We start from the raw sequence: 12,641 nt of genomic DNA, 5'->3' as shown, positions 1-12,641 counted from the left end.
CCTGATTCTACTTCGCTGACTGGCCCTTGCATACCACAACCCTTTCCCTTGGATTCTACAGGGAATAATTTTGCTTTGACTTCCTTAGGCCATGGAGCATGAAGCAGCTGCACTGGGCCTTGGGCCAGACTTCATGCAGCTCAGCCAATGCAGGCCAGCATGGCCATAACTATTTAAGGCAGCCATACCTACCAGGGCAGCACTGAGCAACAACCATGAGAGCCCATCTGCCTGCCCTATTTCAGCTGCATGAGATTAACTGATCCATCCATTGATGATCAAGTGGTTGAACGTCGTGGCACTAATTTGCAGCTTGGCTTGGGAATGGGAAGAGGAATTTTGGCTGCTCTGCTGCACTTGTCAGGTAGGATGAAGCCGGCAGCGAATTTGTTCTGTTTGGCTTTCATTCCAAGTGGCTTGGCACCCATCATAGCTGGGAAGCTGAGTGCAGGTGGGGGAAAGAGAACTATTTAGACTAAATAGCTGAGCAGGTCTCTGAGTGGTGAAGCATGTCTTATCTAAAGCAACTTCTCAGGACTTACCGGCTTGAGGGGACCTGGGACAGGAAACACTCTTGGAGCAATGTTGAATTTGTCGATTTCACCCTCCTGCAAGCTTACTGACAAAGTGGGCTGGTGATGCTGATAGAATCTCCTTGGCACATGTTTATGGGCAGAAAGAGCAAGGAAAGTGCTATTTTAACTTCTCTATTGCCCGGGTGGAGATGGCCTGACTAAGGCAGGCAGTGGGAGATGATTGCTTCCAGGTTGCACCTTGACTGACAGAGTCCCCACACTGAAAATATGAAAGGAATTTGCCAGTTATATGGTCAACTGTGTTGCAAATCAACTTTTATTTTATTTTATTTTATTCATTCAATAGTTTAGTTTAGTTTATTACTATCAATGATCAAAGATCAGCAATGCAATTTAAAACTTTACAGAAAAGTACGGATAAAAAAAGAATACATAAAATAACAATAGTAATAATCAGAAGGAGAACAAATCCCATTTGCATATAAAGATAGCTGTTATCCAACATCTGAACTGAGCCCCTGGTGGCGCAGTGGTAAAACTGCCGCCCTGTAACCAGAAGGTTACAAGTTCGATCCTGACCAGGGGCTCAAGGTTGACTCAGCCTTCCATCCTTCCGAGGTCGGTAAAATGAGTACCCAGAATGTTGGGGGCAATATGCTAAATCATTGTAAACCGCTTAGAGAGCTCCAGCTATAAAGTGGTATATAAATGTAAGTGCTATTGCTATTGCTAAGATTCTAGAAGACAGGACATTCGATTTCTATACCGCCCTTCCAAAAATGGCTCAGGGCTGATTACACAGAGAAATAACAAATAAATAAGATGGATCCTTGTCCCCAAAGGGCTCACAATCTAAAAAGAAACATGATAGACACCAGCAACAGTCACTGGAGGTACTGTGCTGGGGGTGGATAGGGCCAGTTACTCTCCCCCTGCTAAATAAAGAGAATCACCATGTTAAAAGGTGCCTCCAAGTTAGCAGGGGTTACTAACTGATGAGGTTTTAGCCCTAGTTCAGTTCAGTTTGTTTTCTCGTGACTTAATTCCAGGTGTGGAAGCAATCCAGCTTTGGTAGCTCAATAATCCTAGAAACATAAGGAAGGATATCAAGTAGGAGAGAAAACTGCGCCTGGCAGTTCCCCCAGGCCGCCAAGCCTGGGCTTAGCTGCCCCAGCCCAGTCTTGGCTGCTTGTGAGATCAGCCTCAGTCTGTCCTGTGCAGGGCTGGGAGTAGGAGTTTACAAATGGCCCTGAAATTGTGGGGCATTGCTGTGGGGGAGACCTGAATGCCTTACACCACTGCATTCTTTTTAAATAGAATCTTATTTATATTTTCATATTTACTTCTTCATGCAAGTAAAATAATGTGGGTTTTTTAAAAAAAACACATTGCAAAATGGTTCAGAGGATGAAAATGTGAAAATGTATTACTACAGTGAAGCCATTGGCCACTACTTTGGCTATGGATTCAACACTTTGCATAATAATCCACATCTCAACCCCTGTGAAAGGCTTGTGTGAACTGGCCAGTGCAGTGGGTGGTGCAGCGGCAACAAGGCAGCAATTTTGATGCCCTCCCCTTCCTCCAAAAGCCCTCTGGGCCACTGGAAAATATGTCATTGAGAGCTGCACAACCCTTAGGAACATATTTTTGGGTGGCACGGAGAGCCAATGAGCTTCCCCAGTGCATTGGTGCAGTTAGCTGGGAAGTTCTGTCAGACTGCCATCTCACTGCTTCCTTGCTCTGAATGTCAGCCACTGTTATAGAAGAGCTTAAATTTAAATTATACCCAAATAAGTTTGTACAGTTGTCAGTCTACAAAAAAATGCTGAGGAAAACTGTCCTTCAGCAGCATAGCTGATATGCAACTCACTTTGTCTCTTCTGGCTTATCCACATATATACTGGTTTTATACCATTATCACTGTTATTTCTCTCCCCCCCACACACAAAACCCCTAGGTGTTGTAGTTCAGCCAGATGCTGAAAAATGTCTCTTAGATCCATCCTCCACCCTTTTATATAGAAACTGATGCTGTATCAATCAGTCTGTAGTCTGCTCTGTCTCTAAAAGAATTCTGACTGGAGGAAATACACATCACTGTGGGCCTCATTGAGGCAGTTATGTAAGTGAACATCTGGTTATGTTCCTTAATAACACAGGTTCTGAATGTAGCACCCTAAGCTACAGTAATTGTTCTTGATATGTCAGCCACTTTTACAAAATGACTCTCTTGCCCTCTGCTTTACAGTAATTACCATGCACTTGGTGGCCAACGCATAGAATCTGCAAAGCATGGTGGACAATCTGTCAGCTATGCAGAATTGGTCTGAGTCAAGCAGATAGAACTGCTGCTTGGTCAGAACTTAGGCCCAGTTTTCCCAATACCTTTAGCAATAAGGTTGCTTCCACACAGCTCCAGTGTAGGGTTGCTATTGAAATTTCCAAAAATCAAATTTTGAAGCAAATTGCAGCGTTTCTTCCAAGAATTTTCAAGAGAAGCCAAACATGTTTGAGAAGAGTGAAATTTCTCGAGGGGCTTCTGCACATCCTTACTCCAGTGATGTATGTATCTTCCATCCACATGCTTAGCATGCACTGGGCAGTTTCAGGCATCATGCAGAACCATGTTTTCTTTTAATTAAGGTTTATGTAATTGGTGCCCCAGATATTATAATAACTGAATCTTGGTTTCTTTCACTAATCAATGGTTAGTTTGAGTTCCATCTCTTCTCCTTAGCGCCTATGATCTGGCCTTGCATCTCTCTCTGTGACAGCTGGCAAACCATTTTGTGTGAGTGAGAAGCTTGAATGGTCTTGTGGAAGCAAGCTTGAATTGTCCTCTTTACTAAGCAGGGTCCACCCTGGTTTGCATTTGAATGGAAGATCAGACCTGGTTTGCCTGCCTGAAAACCCCCCACAGACAAACTAACTCCAATTAGATGAAATAAATATTGATTTCATGTTATGTCTGAACACATCCATTGTGTGATACCCTGTGGCTGACAGAAGGGCATCACCAGCACACACTTTTCTTTTTCCATTTTAAATCGCCCTATACAGATATTATATCGTATGTGCGTACATATGCCTGTATATATGTGTGTGCTTTTCTGTGGGTGACTGAACATACATTCATTCTGAAAGGTACTAGCCCCCTCAAATGCAGGGTAGATAGAGAGTTTACTGCTGTGAAGGCATTGGACATAATGTATGTATAACTGTGCATGCGTACAGACCTGCATATGTATACACTGTGCACAGACTGTATGAACATTGAACATAACATGTGACTGTATGCCTAATGTACATACAGTTGTAGTTCTTATTGAAAGATGTGCTTTATGTATGTTTGTTCTTTTTCCATTAAGGAAAAAATTGATAAATTAATCCAATCACAGTTTATAAGCTGGAAGAGAAATATAATACAGCTTCCGCCTACATAACTTCAACAAAGCTTTCAGGCCCTTTTTCAGAGAAGTGGCTTTCAATGCAGATCATGGGTAAAAAAAAACCTTGAAAAGAATGAATTATTGAAGTCAGAAAATACAATAGCCATTGGTTATATATATCCACTGTTTTTTTCAAATTCAAGCAAAGCATGACCTTTGCATATGAGGCTGCAAGGGGCCACATTGCCTCAGGAGCTCATATAAACAGCACATAAAAGGACAATGTCTCTTGAGCAGGGTCACCCACAGTGGTCGAAAATACCACACAATGGAATCACATCACAAATGGGTACTGAGAAGTTGCTTGGAGGGAAGAGATTCAAATGCAACAAGAATGCACATGTAATTGTTCAACACTGGTTTCTGCTTGTCTTATGGAACACGCAGAGGACAGTGCTGAAAAATTACTCAACAACTTCATGGTCCACACTGGTGCAACAACTCATCATGGTCCACACTGGTCCCACACCATTTGCTGGGATGGTTGACATATGCATCATCTGATGACTGAAATAGCAAGCAGTGATTTGCATGTCTGAACAGAAAATTATTATAAATACCATTTCATTTATGTATTGTTTATTTTTCTATATAAACTGCCTTGAGAACTTTGGTTGAAGAGTGGTATATATATATTCGTGCCTTCAGACTGTAAGAAAGTGGGCCTGAATAGCCTTCCTTGGGAGACTATTCTATAACAGTGGTGCCACTACTGAGCAGATGCTATTGTGGACACCACAAGACAAGCTCCAAAAAGCATCTGAGGCATGGGTTCAGAACTGAACTTAAAACATGGAGTGGTACATATGAGGGAATGTGCCATAAGCTTACAGTCTCCAAGCCAGGGATAAGCAAATACTCTGCTGCCCTTTTCATATTGGGTCTGGCAGGATCTGACTTCTTCCCCTCCAAACTGGGAAGAGGTCAGATCATGTCCAAGCCAATTTGAGGTTCAACAAATGTCTGCCCATTTCCTACCAGTCCTCACCAGCCTTCCAAGCTTCCAACCCCACAGTGCATCCTTCCACCCCAGCAGCAGTGAGGCCTTCTTCCTTTCCCTCATGTTGTTCTATTGTGCAGCACACTGAGTGCAAAGTACACAGGAAGCAAGAGACTTCCCCCCTCCTTCTGTGTCCCTTCAGCTCTGCTGATTGGAAAGGAAGGTAGGTACGGGGGCTAATAGGAGTTAAAGTATTTGCAATGGTGGGTGCAATGGCAGCAGCCTTTGCAAAGGCTGCAACTCCTAATCCAAATGCCTTTCTTCTCAATCAGCAGAGCCGGAGGGATAGAGAGGGAGGGGGAAAGCCTCATGAATAAGCTATATTATGAATAAGCTATATTATTTACTATTAGGATATCACCCAGCAGAGCAACAAGGGGAAAGGAGTCTCCCTCCCTAGTGGCATGGGGTAAATAAAGTGAACTTGGATAGACCAGGCCGAGCTTCTCTGAGCATGCAGTTTTCAGAAGTCCTTTTAGGGGGACAGTTCTGAACCCCCATGACTTGTTCCTGCTTCCACGCCGGATATCTCTACTCCAAACCTAGTCAAGGGTTTCTGACCTATAGATTTCAAAAATGGCCAGATTTCAAATAGTGAAGAGCGAGCCTTGATATTTATCAAGTGAGACTCTTTTCCTTGACTCATCCATCTCCAGAGCACAGCAAAAAAACTGATAAGGTCATGCTACTGCAGAGTTGTCCACACACACTTTTTGGTCTAAAGGGCACCTATGTCTATAAACGAGTCCTTTAAAATATATTGATAGGTGTCATCGAGTTGTAGATAATGGTTGCGTCTTTTATGCTTCCTCGGGGACTGTAAATGCACTTTAGGAGCAATTACATCTCTTAATTGAGAAACCAATTATTGCAGTGATTGATTTCTTACTCTTCTCCCTTGCTTCTCTTTAAAAGCCTAGGCTAAAAAAAAAAAAAAAAAGCTAGCCTAAAGCTGTAGTGTGGAGCTGATGCAGCAAACACTTTTGCCTGCACGTCAGCCATTGGAATCAGATGTTATTGATATTCATTTCATTGACAGTGTTTTTTTGTAGGGAAACGTTTCCTGTTTGAAATGGGTTGGATGCCTTTTTAGCCTACTTTCCAGCAGGCTTACAATATGAGATCACCCAGCATTCTGTGTGTGTGTCCGTGTGCTCCCCACTATGAACTTCACAATGCCTGGACTAATATGACCCACATTGGGTACAGTTGTAGGGACACATAGGGACACCTCAATGGCATAGTTTGTGATGATGTCATCCACTCCAATCAAAGATGGCGGGCACGTAAACCTTTGAGGTGCAAGTGGGCTAACTTGTGAACGGCTTAACCAATTTAAACTAAATTTGCTACAGCTGCAGGGAAACATAGGGAGGCCCTAAAGGTGTGGCATGTGATGATGTCATCCAACCCAATTCAAGATGGCAGACATGTAAACCTTTGAGGTGCAAGTGCACTAACTTGTGGACTGTCTAACCAATTTGAACCAAATTTGCTACAGCTGTGTGGACACATAGTGATGCCCCAATGGTGTAGTTTGTGGTGTCATCCATCCCGATCCAAGATGGTGGACATGTAATCTTTTGAGGTGCAAGTGTACTAACTTGAAGACTGTCTAACCAATTTGAACCAAATTTGATTCAGTTGCAGTGAGTGACTCGCAGGAACACTTCAATGGTGTTGTTTGTAATGGTGTAATCCATCCCGATCCAAGATGGTGGATACATGAACATTTGAGGTGCAAGAGATGTGGACCCTGATTTGAACCAAATTTACCAGTTTTAGAGACAGTGAAAGGAAAGTAGGCTGATTTGTTCTTACTAGAACAACTTGTTCTTTGTGTGAACTACTGGCAGGGGAATAATTAGTGGGTGGCTCATGAGCCATGGGCCTTCAAAGAATTGCTCAAAGCCCCATTTCTCATCAGCCACCTCCCTCCTCCATGACCTTCCCAGAAAGGAAGTGCAGCAGTGGAAGCAGCACTGGCACATAGCTTGGGAGAGAGCTCTTAGCTTTAGCTAGCTCTCTGCTGCTCCCAGTGTATTACAATGCTAGAGACTTTTTAAAATATATAGAATTATTCTTCAGGGGTTATGTTTGTGTTTAGTGATTCAAAAGGGAGGCTATGGGCCCAAGCCCTGGATCTTTTAAGTACGTAGCAACTTCCTTTACTACGGGCCTCCACCAGTTGCTCACACAATCCCATTAATGGCAAAGACAGTCGCCTGTGTATTGCAGCTTACAGCAAAATTTCTGTGGGTGGTCAGCTGAGAGGAGCCTGCTCAGTGTTACCTTTCGCCAATAGTCTCAGTGGCAGAGTATCTGCTTTGCATGCAGAAGATCCCAGCTTCAATCCCTAGCATCTCCAAAAAGGGCTGGGAAAGACTCCTGCCTGAAACCTTGGAAAGCCATTGCCAGTCAGTATAGACGATAATGATATAGATAGACCAATGGACTAAAGCATATAAGCCAACTTCCTACATTCCTAACCCCTCACCATCCACCTATTCTTCTGGGCAAGCCAGCTTGCTCACCGCCTTCCCTGCTCAACCTTCCGCCTCACAGCTGCCATACTGGGAGAAGCAGGTAAATGATCTGGTCCACACAGGCAAATAGATAACCTGTTATCTCATCATCACTTGATTACTCAGCCCTTGACTGCAAATGTTTGCACTGGCTCTCTAAAAAGCAACATGTCTGCATTTACACCAGGCAATATGAAAGTTTTATCAGTGGCAATTAGTTTGGGATGATTGATTAAGGAATGCATAGACATCACTCCTGAATGAAGATGGACCTTCCATGTGTAAATAGGTTAATATTATTAGATCAATAGGTTGTGTCACTGGGTTTTGGAGCCCTTACAGTGCAATCGTGCACATGTTTTCTCAAAAGTAAGTTGCACTATGTTCAGTGGTTCACTGAATGCATTAATGTATGCATTAACTGATAGGATTCCACTGAATTCCTTTTCCATGGAAAAACATTTGTATTTGGTGCTGTTGAGTGATATGAAAGTTCTCTCTCTGGTGGTAGATCCATAATTATTCATCCACACCTGTACCCCATGGCTGGATGTTACAGTTAACATGGACATGCATGTGTGAACCAACCGTTAGGCTGTAATCCAAGCACACTTACTTTGTAGGAAGCTTTATTGAGACATATAGTTGTTATGATCAATGTGTTACACTTAATTCTAGTCACTACAGTAGCAAAGCTTAAAACCTTTTGTTGCCCTAGTAGAATTCAGACCACTGGGGAAATAAAAGTTAATGTGTTTTTTCCCTTTAACTTGCTCTAATTGCCTAAACAGAACAGTAATCAATGTGTAATATAGCATGTGCTAATTAATGCTACTACAGACAATTGCCAAAGCTCAAGACAAACAAAATCCTGGAATGGCAAACTTTGGGTATACTTGATTTAAATCCAATCTTATTAAACCATAGGAACATAGGAAGCTGCCATATACTGAGTCAGTCCATTGGTCTATCTAGCCCAGTATTGTCTTCATTCATTTCATTCATTTGATTTCTATACCGCCCTTCCAAAAATGGCTCAGGGCAGTTTACACAGAGAAATAATAAATAAATAAGATGGATCCCTGTCCCCAAAGGGCTCACAATCTAAAAAGAAATACAATGCCTTCACAGACAGGCAGCAGCTTCTCCAAGGTTGCAGGCAGGAGTCTCTCTCAGCCCTATCTTGGAGATGCCAGGGAAGGAACTTGGAACCTAGATGCTCTTCCCAGAGCGACTCTGTCCCCTAAGGGGAATATCTTACAGTGCTCACACTTCTAGTCTCCCTTTTATATGCAACCAGGGTGGACCCTCCTTAGCTAAGGGGACAAGTCATGCTTGCTACCACAAGACCAGCTCTCCTCTCATAATTATTAGCTTAAGGTAATTTGGCCATGCAGCTTAAGGTAATTTGGCTATGCATCGATACAGTAATCTGGCCATGTATGGGTAAAGTAATTGGCAGCATCTTTGTCTTTGTAGAAGTGTGTGTGTGTGTGTGTGTGTGTGCGCGCGCGCGCGCGCGCGCATGACGGGTGGGGGGATAGCATGGTATCAAATGTAGAGTAACATCTGCAACAATGGCAACATTGGTTTTGAGATAGAAGACAGAAAATGTATATTTCTTTATGGTGGAGGTAAAGCTCAGTGGCATAAAACCTCCAGGCCCTTGGGGAAATAAGTAAGATTGACAGTTCTGGATGTTATTAGTGAATCATATGAGAAGCTCAAGTGTTGTTAAGATGAATTATAGAACAGTGAAGTTGGAAGTGACCCCAGAAGTCATCTAGTCTAGTCTTCTCTGAGAAGTGAAACTTTATATCTAAAACCTTCCTCACAAAAGCACATCTGTATAGTCTCTACAAGCACTTTGTCCTGTTGCCCAATATTCTTACTTTTAAGGGGAATCTCCTAATATTTGACCTAATTTTTTCTTGCTGTTTCTTCTCATTAGCGTGTAAAGGTGGTCCATCAATATTTATGGTGACTGTTATTCACCTACTTTTTAAAGAATCACAGTTTAAGCAATTGAAGATTCATTAGATGTCTATCCCATCATTCTTCCAAGGCAGTATGCATGGGTTCCCATGTGATCTCCTATCCAGGTGGTGACTAAACTCAAAGCTTCTAGGCTTCAGAAAGATGCTGCATAATGTGCTTTCAGACAACTCTTTGGGAACAGCTTTAGCATTTCTGACATAATTTCTCTAAGCAAGTGCATGACATGTTGGGCTGCTCCATACATTTGTTACTTTCTCCATGCAGAGTGGCTTGAGTAGACCCAGGAATGGTGCTGTGTGGTGGAAATACTGTCCGATTCTGAACATCCCTGGTTGCAGTTGCTTCTTCCTGGAAGTGACTTATGGAAATATGAAAAAATACGCAGCTATGCTGATGCAACCAGAAAGCAATGGCTGTCACCTTGGATGCACTAGGTCAACTATTACTTCCTCCATGCAGTTGTGTGCCCTACGAGCTTTACAAGAAGATGACCTGTACATGTAGCAAAGAGTAGCAACTCTGGCTGCTGCTGTGCTGTATGTACAGTAACTTTTGCAGTAGAAAGTGGGGAGAATTGAGTTACATGACTCACAATGAACAGAAACCAATAAGACTTGTTTGTTCACATTGTTATTTGTGGAAGGAGGCTAGGGCCATGCCTAGGAGCCCCACCCCTGATGTCCACACACCCCTCTAGCATGCCCAAACACCTGCATGCTCAGCAGAACATCTGTGTGCATGCAGGTGCCCCTTTGCACATATTCTGCTGTGCTGATTGTGTAGGCATCAAGGGCAAAGGGGCACAAATGGAAAGTGGAGACATGGCCATATTACAGAAGGTAACCTCAGAGATTTTGTACTGCAGTAGATCTTGCAAGCTTTTCTTAGGTCCAGTTCAGACAGCAGTCTCCATGTCATTGCCTCTTGGAACACATGAGGTTTGTGATGAGTTTGCAACCTGAAGAGAATCACACAGATAGTCCAGTTGTGGGATTCATTGTCTCTACGAGGGTCCTATATATGCATCTCCTGAGATATACACATGATTATGGCAGTACTTAATTGCACAAGGTGTATGCATAGACCATAAATGGAGGTGTTATTTCATACAATCAGCTTCTTCCCATGAGCCCCATGAGTTTGTGAACTGACTGGCAGACCCAGGCACTCCTGCAGCATGTGGGTGCTGCCAAGTATCTGAACCAGGTCCTGGTCTGCCAGAAGCCTACGGAAAGTCTGTCCATCCATGGCCTTATTGTGTTCTATAGCCCAGTTATTAGCCCTTGTGTCCAGTTTAATAATAACCTTGTCCTGATGTCTGTGTTCCTGATCTGGAGCCTTAACCTATCTTGAAGCTCAGTGTATGTTCCTAGCCCTGGTCAAGTCTGTTTCCCTTGAAACAGAGGTTAAAATCCTGCAAGGGCTTGGAACCTTCTGAAGTTGCAAGATTTATTGGCTGACATCCTGACTAAATTACTTGATGAGAGTTCCATGGAAATTAATCAAAGTTGGTCATTCTATTAATTTCAATGGGACTTCTGTTGAGTAATTTAGTTGGGATGTCAGCCATTGTTTTCTCAAGTCAGGCCCCACTGGGTGATGATGACTTCACAGCCCCATGATGGTCAATGGAACAATGCACTCTTGCCTTAAAGCAAAAGATAGTGAGGTGATTCTCACGATCGCCAAAAAGTGGGCTAAGGGAGCCTAGCCCACTTTCTGGAGACTGTGAGAACCACCGGGCTCGCAGGTGAGCTCAGTTGCTCTCAAGCAGGTAACCTGCTTACGGAGCTCTCCCCTAAGACCAGGTTAACGGAGCGAGCACTCCGCTAATCTGGTCTCTATGATTGTGTGTTGCTGTGGCATGCCCCACACCACAGCAACACACAAGGAGACCCCTGCTGGGAGGCTAAAAGCAAATTCCCCAGGTCAGGGGTCTCTCCAGCATCCTGGAACATCTAGAGGCTGCGCGGCCCCCAATCCCTGCAGTCCCCACCAGCTCCACGACGGAGCCGGCAGTTGTGTGAGCGGCTGACCCAAGGCTTCAGCCTGCTCATGTGCGGGGAGCACGGGCTAAGCCTGCTCTCCCCGCTAACCGTCTTGAGGTGGGTCTCACTGATCGTGAGACTCACCTCAGTGTGTGCTGAAAGCAATGTCACATCCTAAGCCTTCTGGTCACCCTACTAGCCTACAGCAAGCCAGACTTCCTACAAGCCAGCCCTCTGTGTACATACACAGACATGGTATTTCCAGAGATACTCAAACCTAAATAAAACAAAAGCACCCCATTAAACTGAATCAGGCTAAATCACTGACATTTAAACAGCCTCTGAATGACCATAAAATTTCAGTTCATGATGGAAGTTACAACAACAACAAAACAAGCTTGTCTCATGCCCACAGGATCCATTTTCAGAGGGTAATGCAGCTACTCCACTTCTTGTGGGAATGCAGTAACTTAAACGAATTCCTTTGTGTATCTCCAAGCACTGAATTCTTATGAGAGCAACTTACTCCTTTCCTCCACCCCATCCCTTTGGGCGTCGACAGATCTGCTTCCCTGCAGAGTGAAGGTGGAACATCTAATTATTTTGAAAGTGATTGTGGCATTTTATGTTTTCTTTCTACTGAATTTCATCTTGAGGGAATAAAATAATGAATCTAAATTTTTCAGTTCCAGCACTGGGAGAGACCTCTGATAACCCTAGCTTGCAGAGAATAGTAATGACTTCAGCAGCCTTGCTGAATGTATTGAGATTGCTTGAATGCTTGGGCCTGTTTGGCCACATTTATCAGAGTTTACATATGGCATTTTACCTGAAGCCTCTGGCCTCTTCAGATCCTTTTAAAAAAGTATTATTCCTGGCCTGTAAGATAGGCAAGAAAATTATTTTATAGCGGGAATTGAATTCAGGGCTTGACTGGTGGGCATTTTCCATCTTTTGCCTTTTCAAATCTTAGTTTTGTAAGTAGACAGGGGACTTTCTATCGTAAAATAGATGTTCAAGTCTTGCTTTCCCTCTGGATGATACATTTGTAGGGAAATCATCATTAGTATTTGAACATCAGTAATGGTTATATCCTAAACCTTCTCTACATAGATTGAAATGAAAAATCTTCACAGGCCTAGA

The 12,641-nt window shown here is 43.3% G+C and overlaps 1 protein-coding gene across 3 annotated transcripts in view; it reads left to right on the top strand.

Annotated features, from left to right (window-relative positions):
• The first annotated feature begins 253 nt into the window (after positions 1 to 253).
• Positions 254 to 12,641, top strand: part of SLITRK6 (SLIT and NTRK like family member 6) — a 28,797-nt gene continuing 16,409 nt past the window's right edge. The window contains exon 1 of one of the 3 annotated variants that reach the window (XM_053310041.1): positions 254 to 364. The gene's annotated coding sequence lies outside the window, so the exon portion shown is untranslated. The remainder of the gene's footprint in view (positions 365 to 12,641) is intronic. The other 2 variants (XM_053310044.1, XM_053310043.1) reach the window with 2 other exon arrangements.

The sequence above is a fragment of the Hemicordylus capensis genome, chromosome 3 (genome assembly GCF_027244095.1).
Source record: "Hemicordylus capensis ecotype Gifberg chromosome 3, rHemCap1.1.pri, whole genome shotgun sequence".
NCBI classification, from domain to species: Eukaryota; Metazoa; Chordata; class Lepidosauria; order Squamata; family Cordylidae; genus Hemicordylus; species Hemicordylus capensis.
Note: the sequence above shows the minus strand (reverse complement) of the source record. Positions and strands in the feature narration are given on the sequence as shown.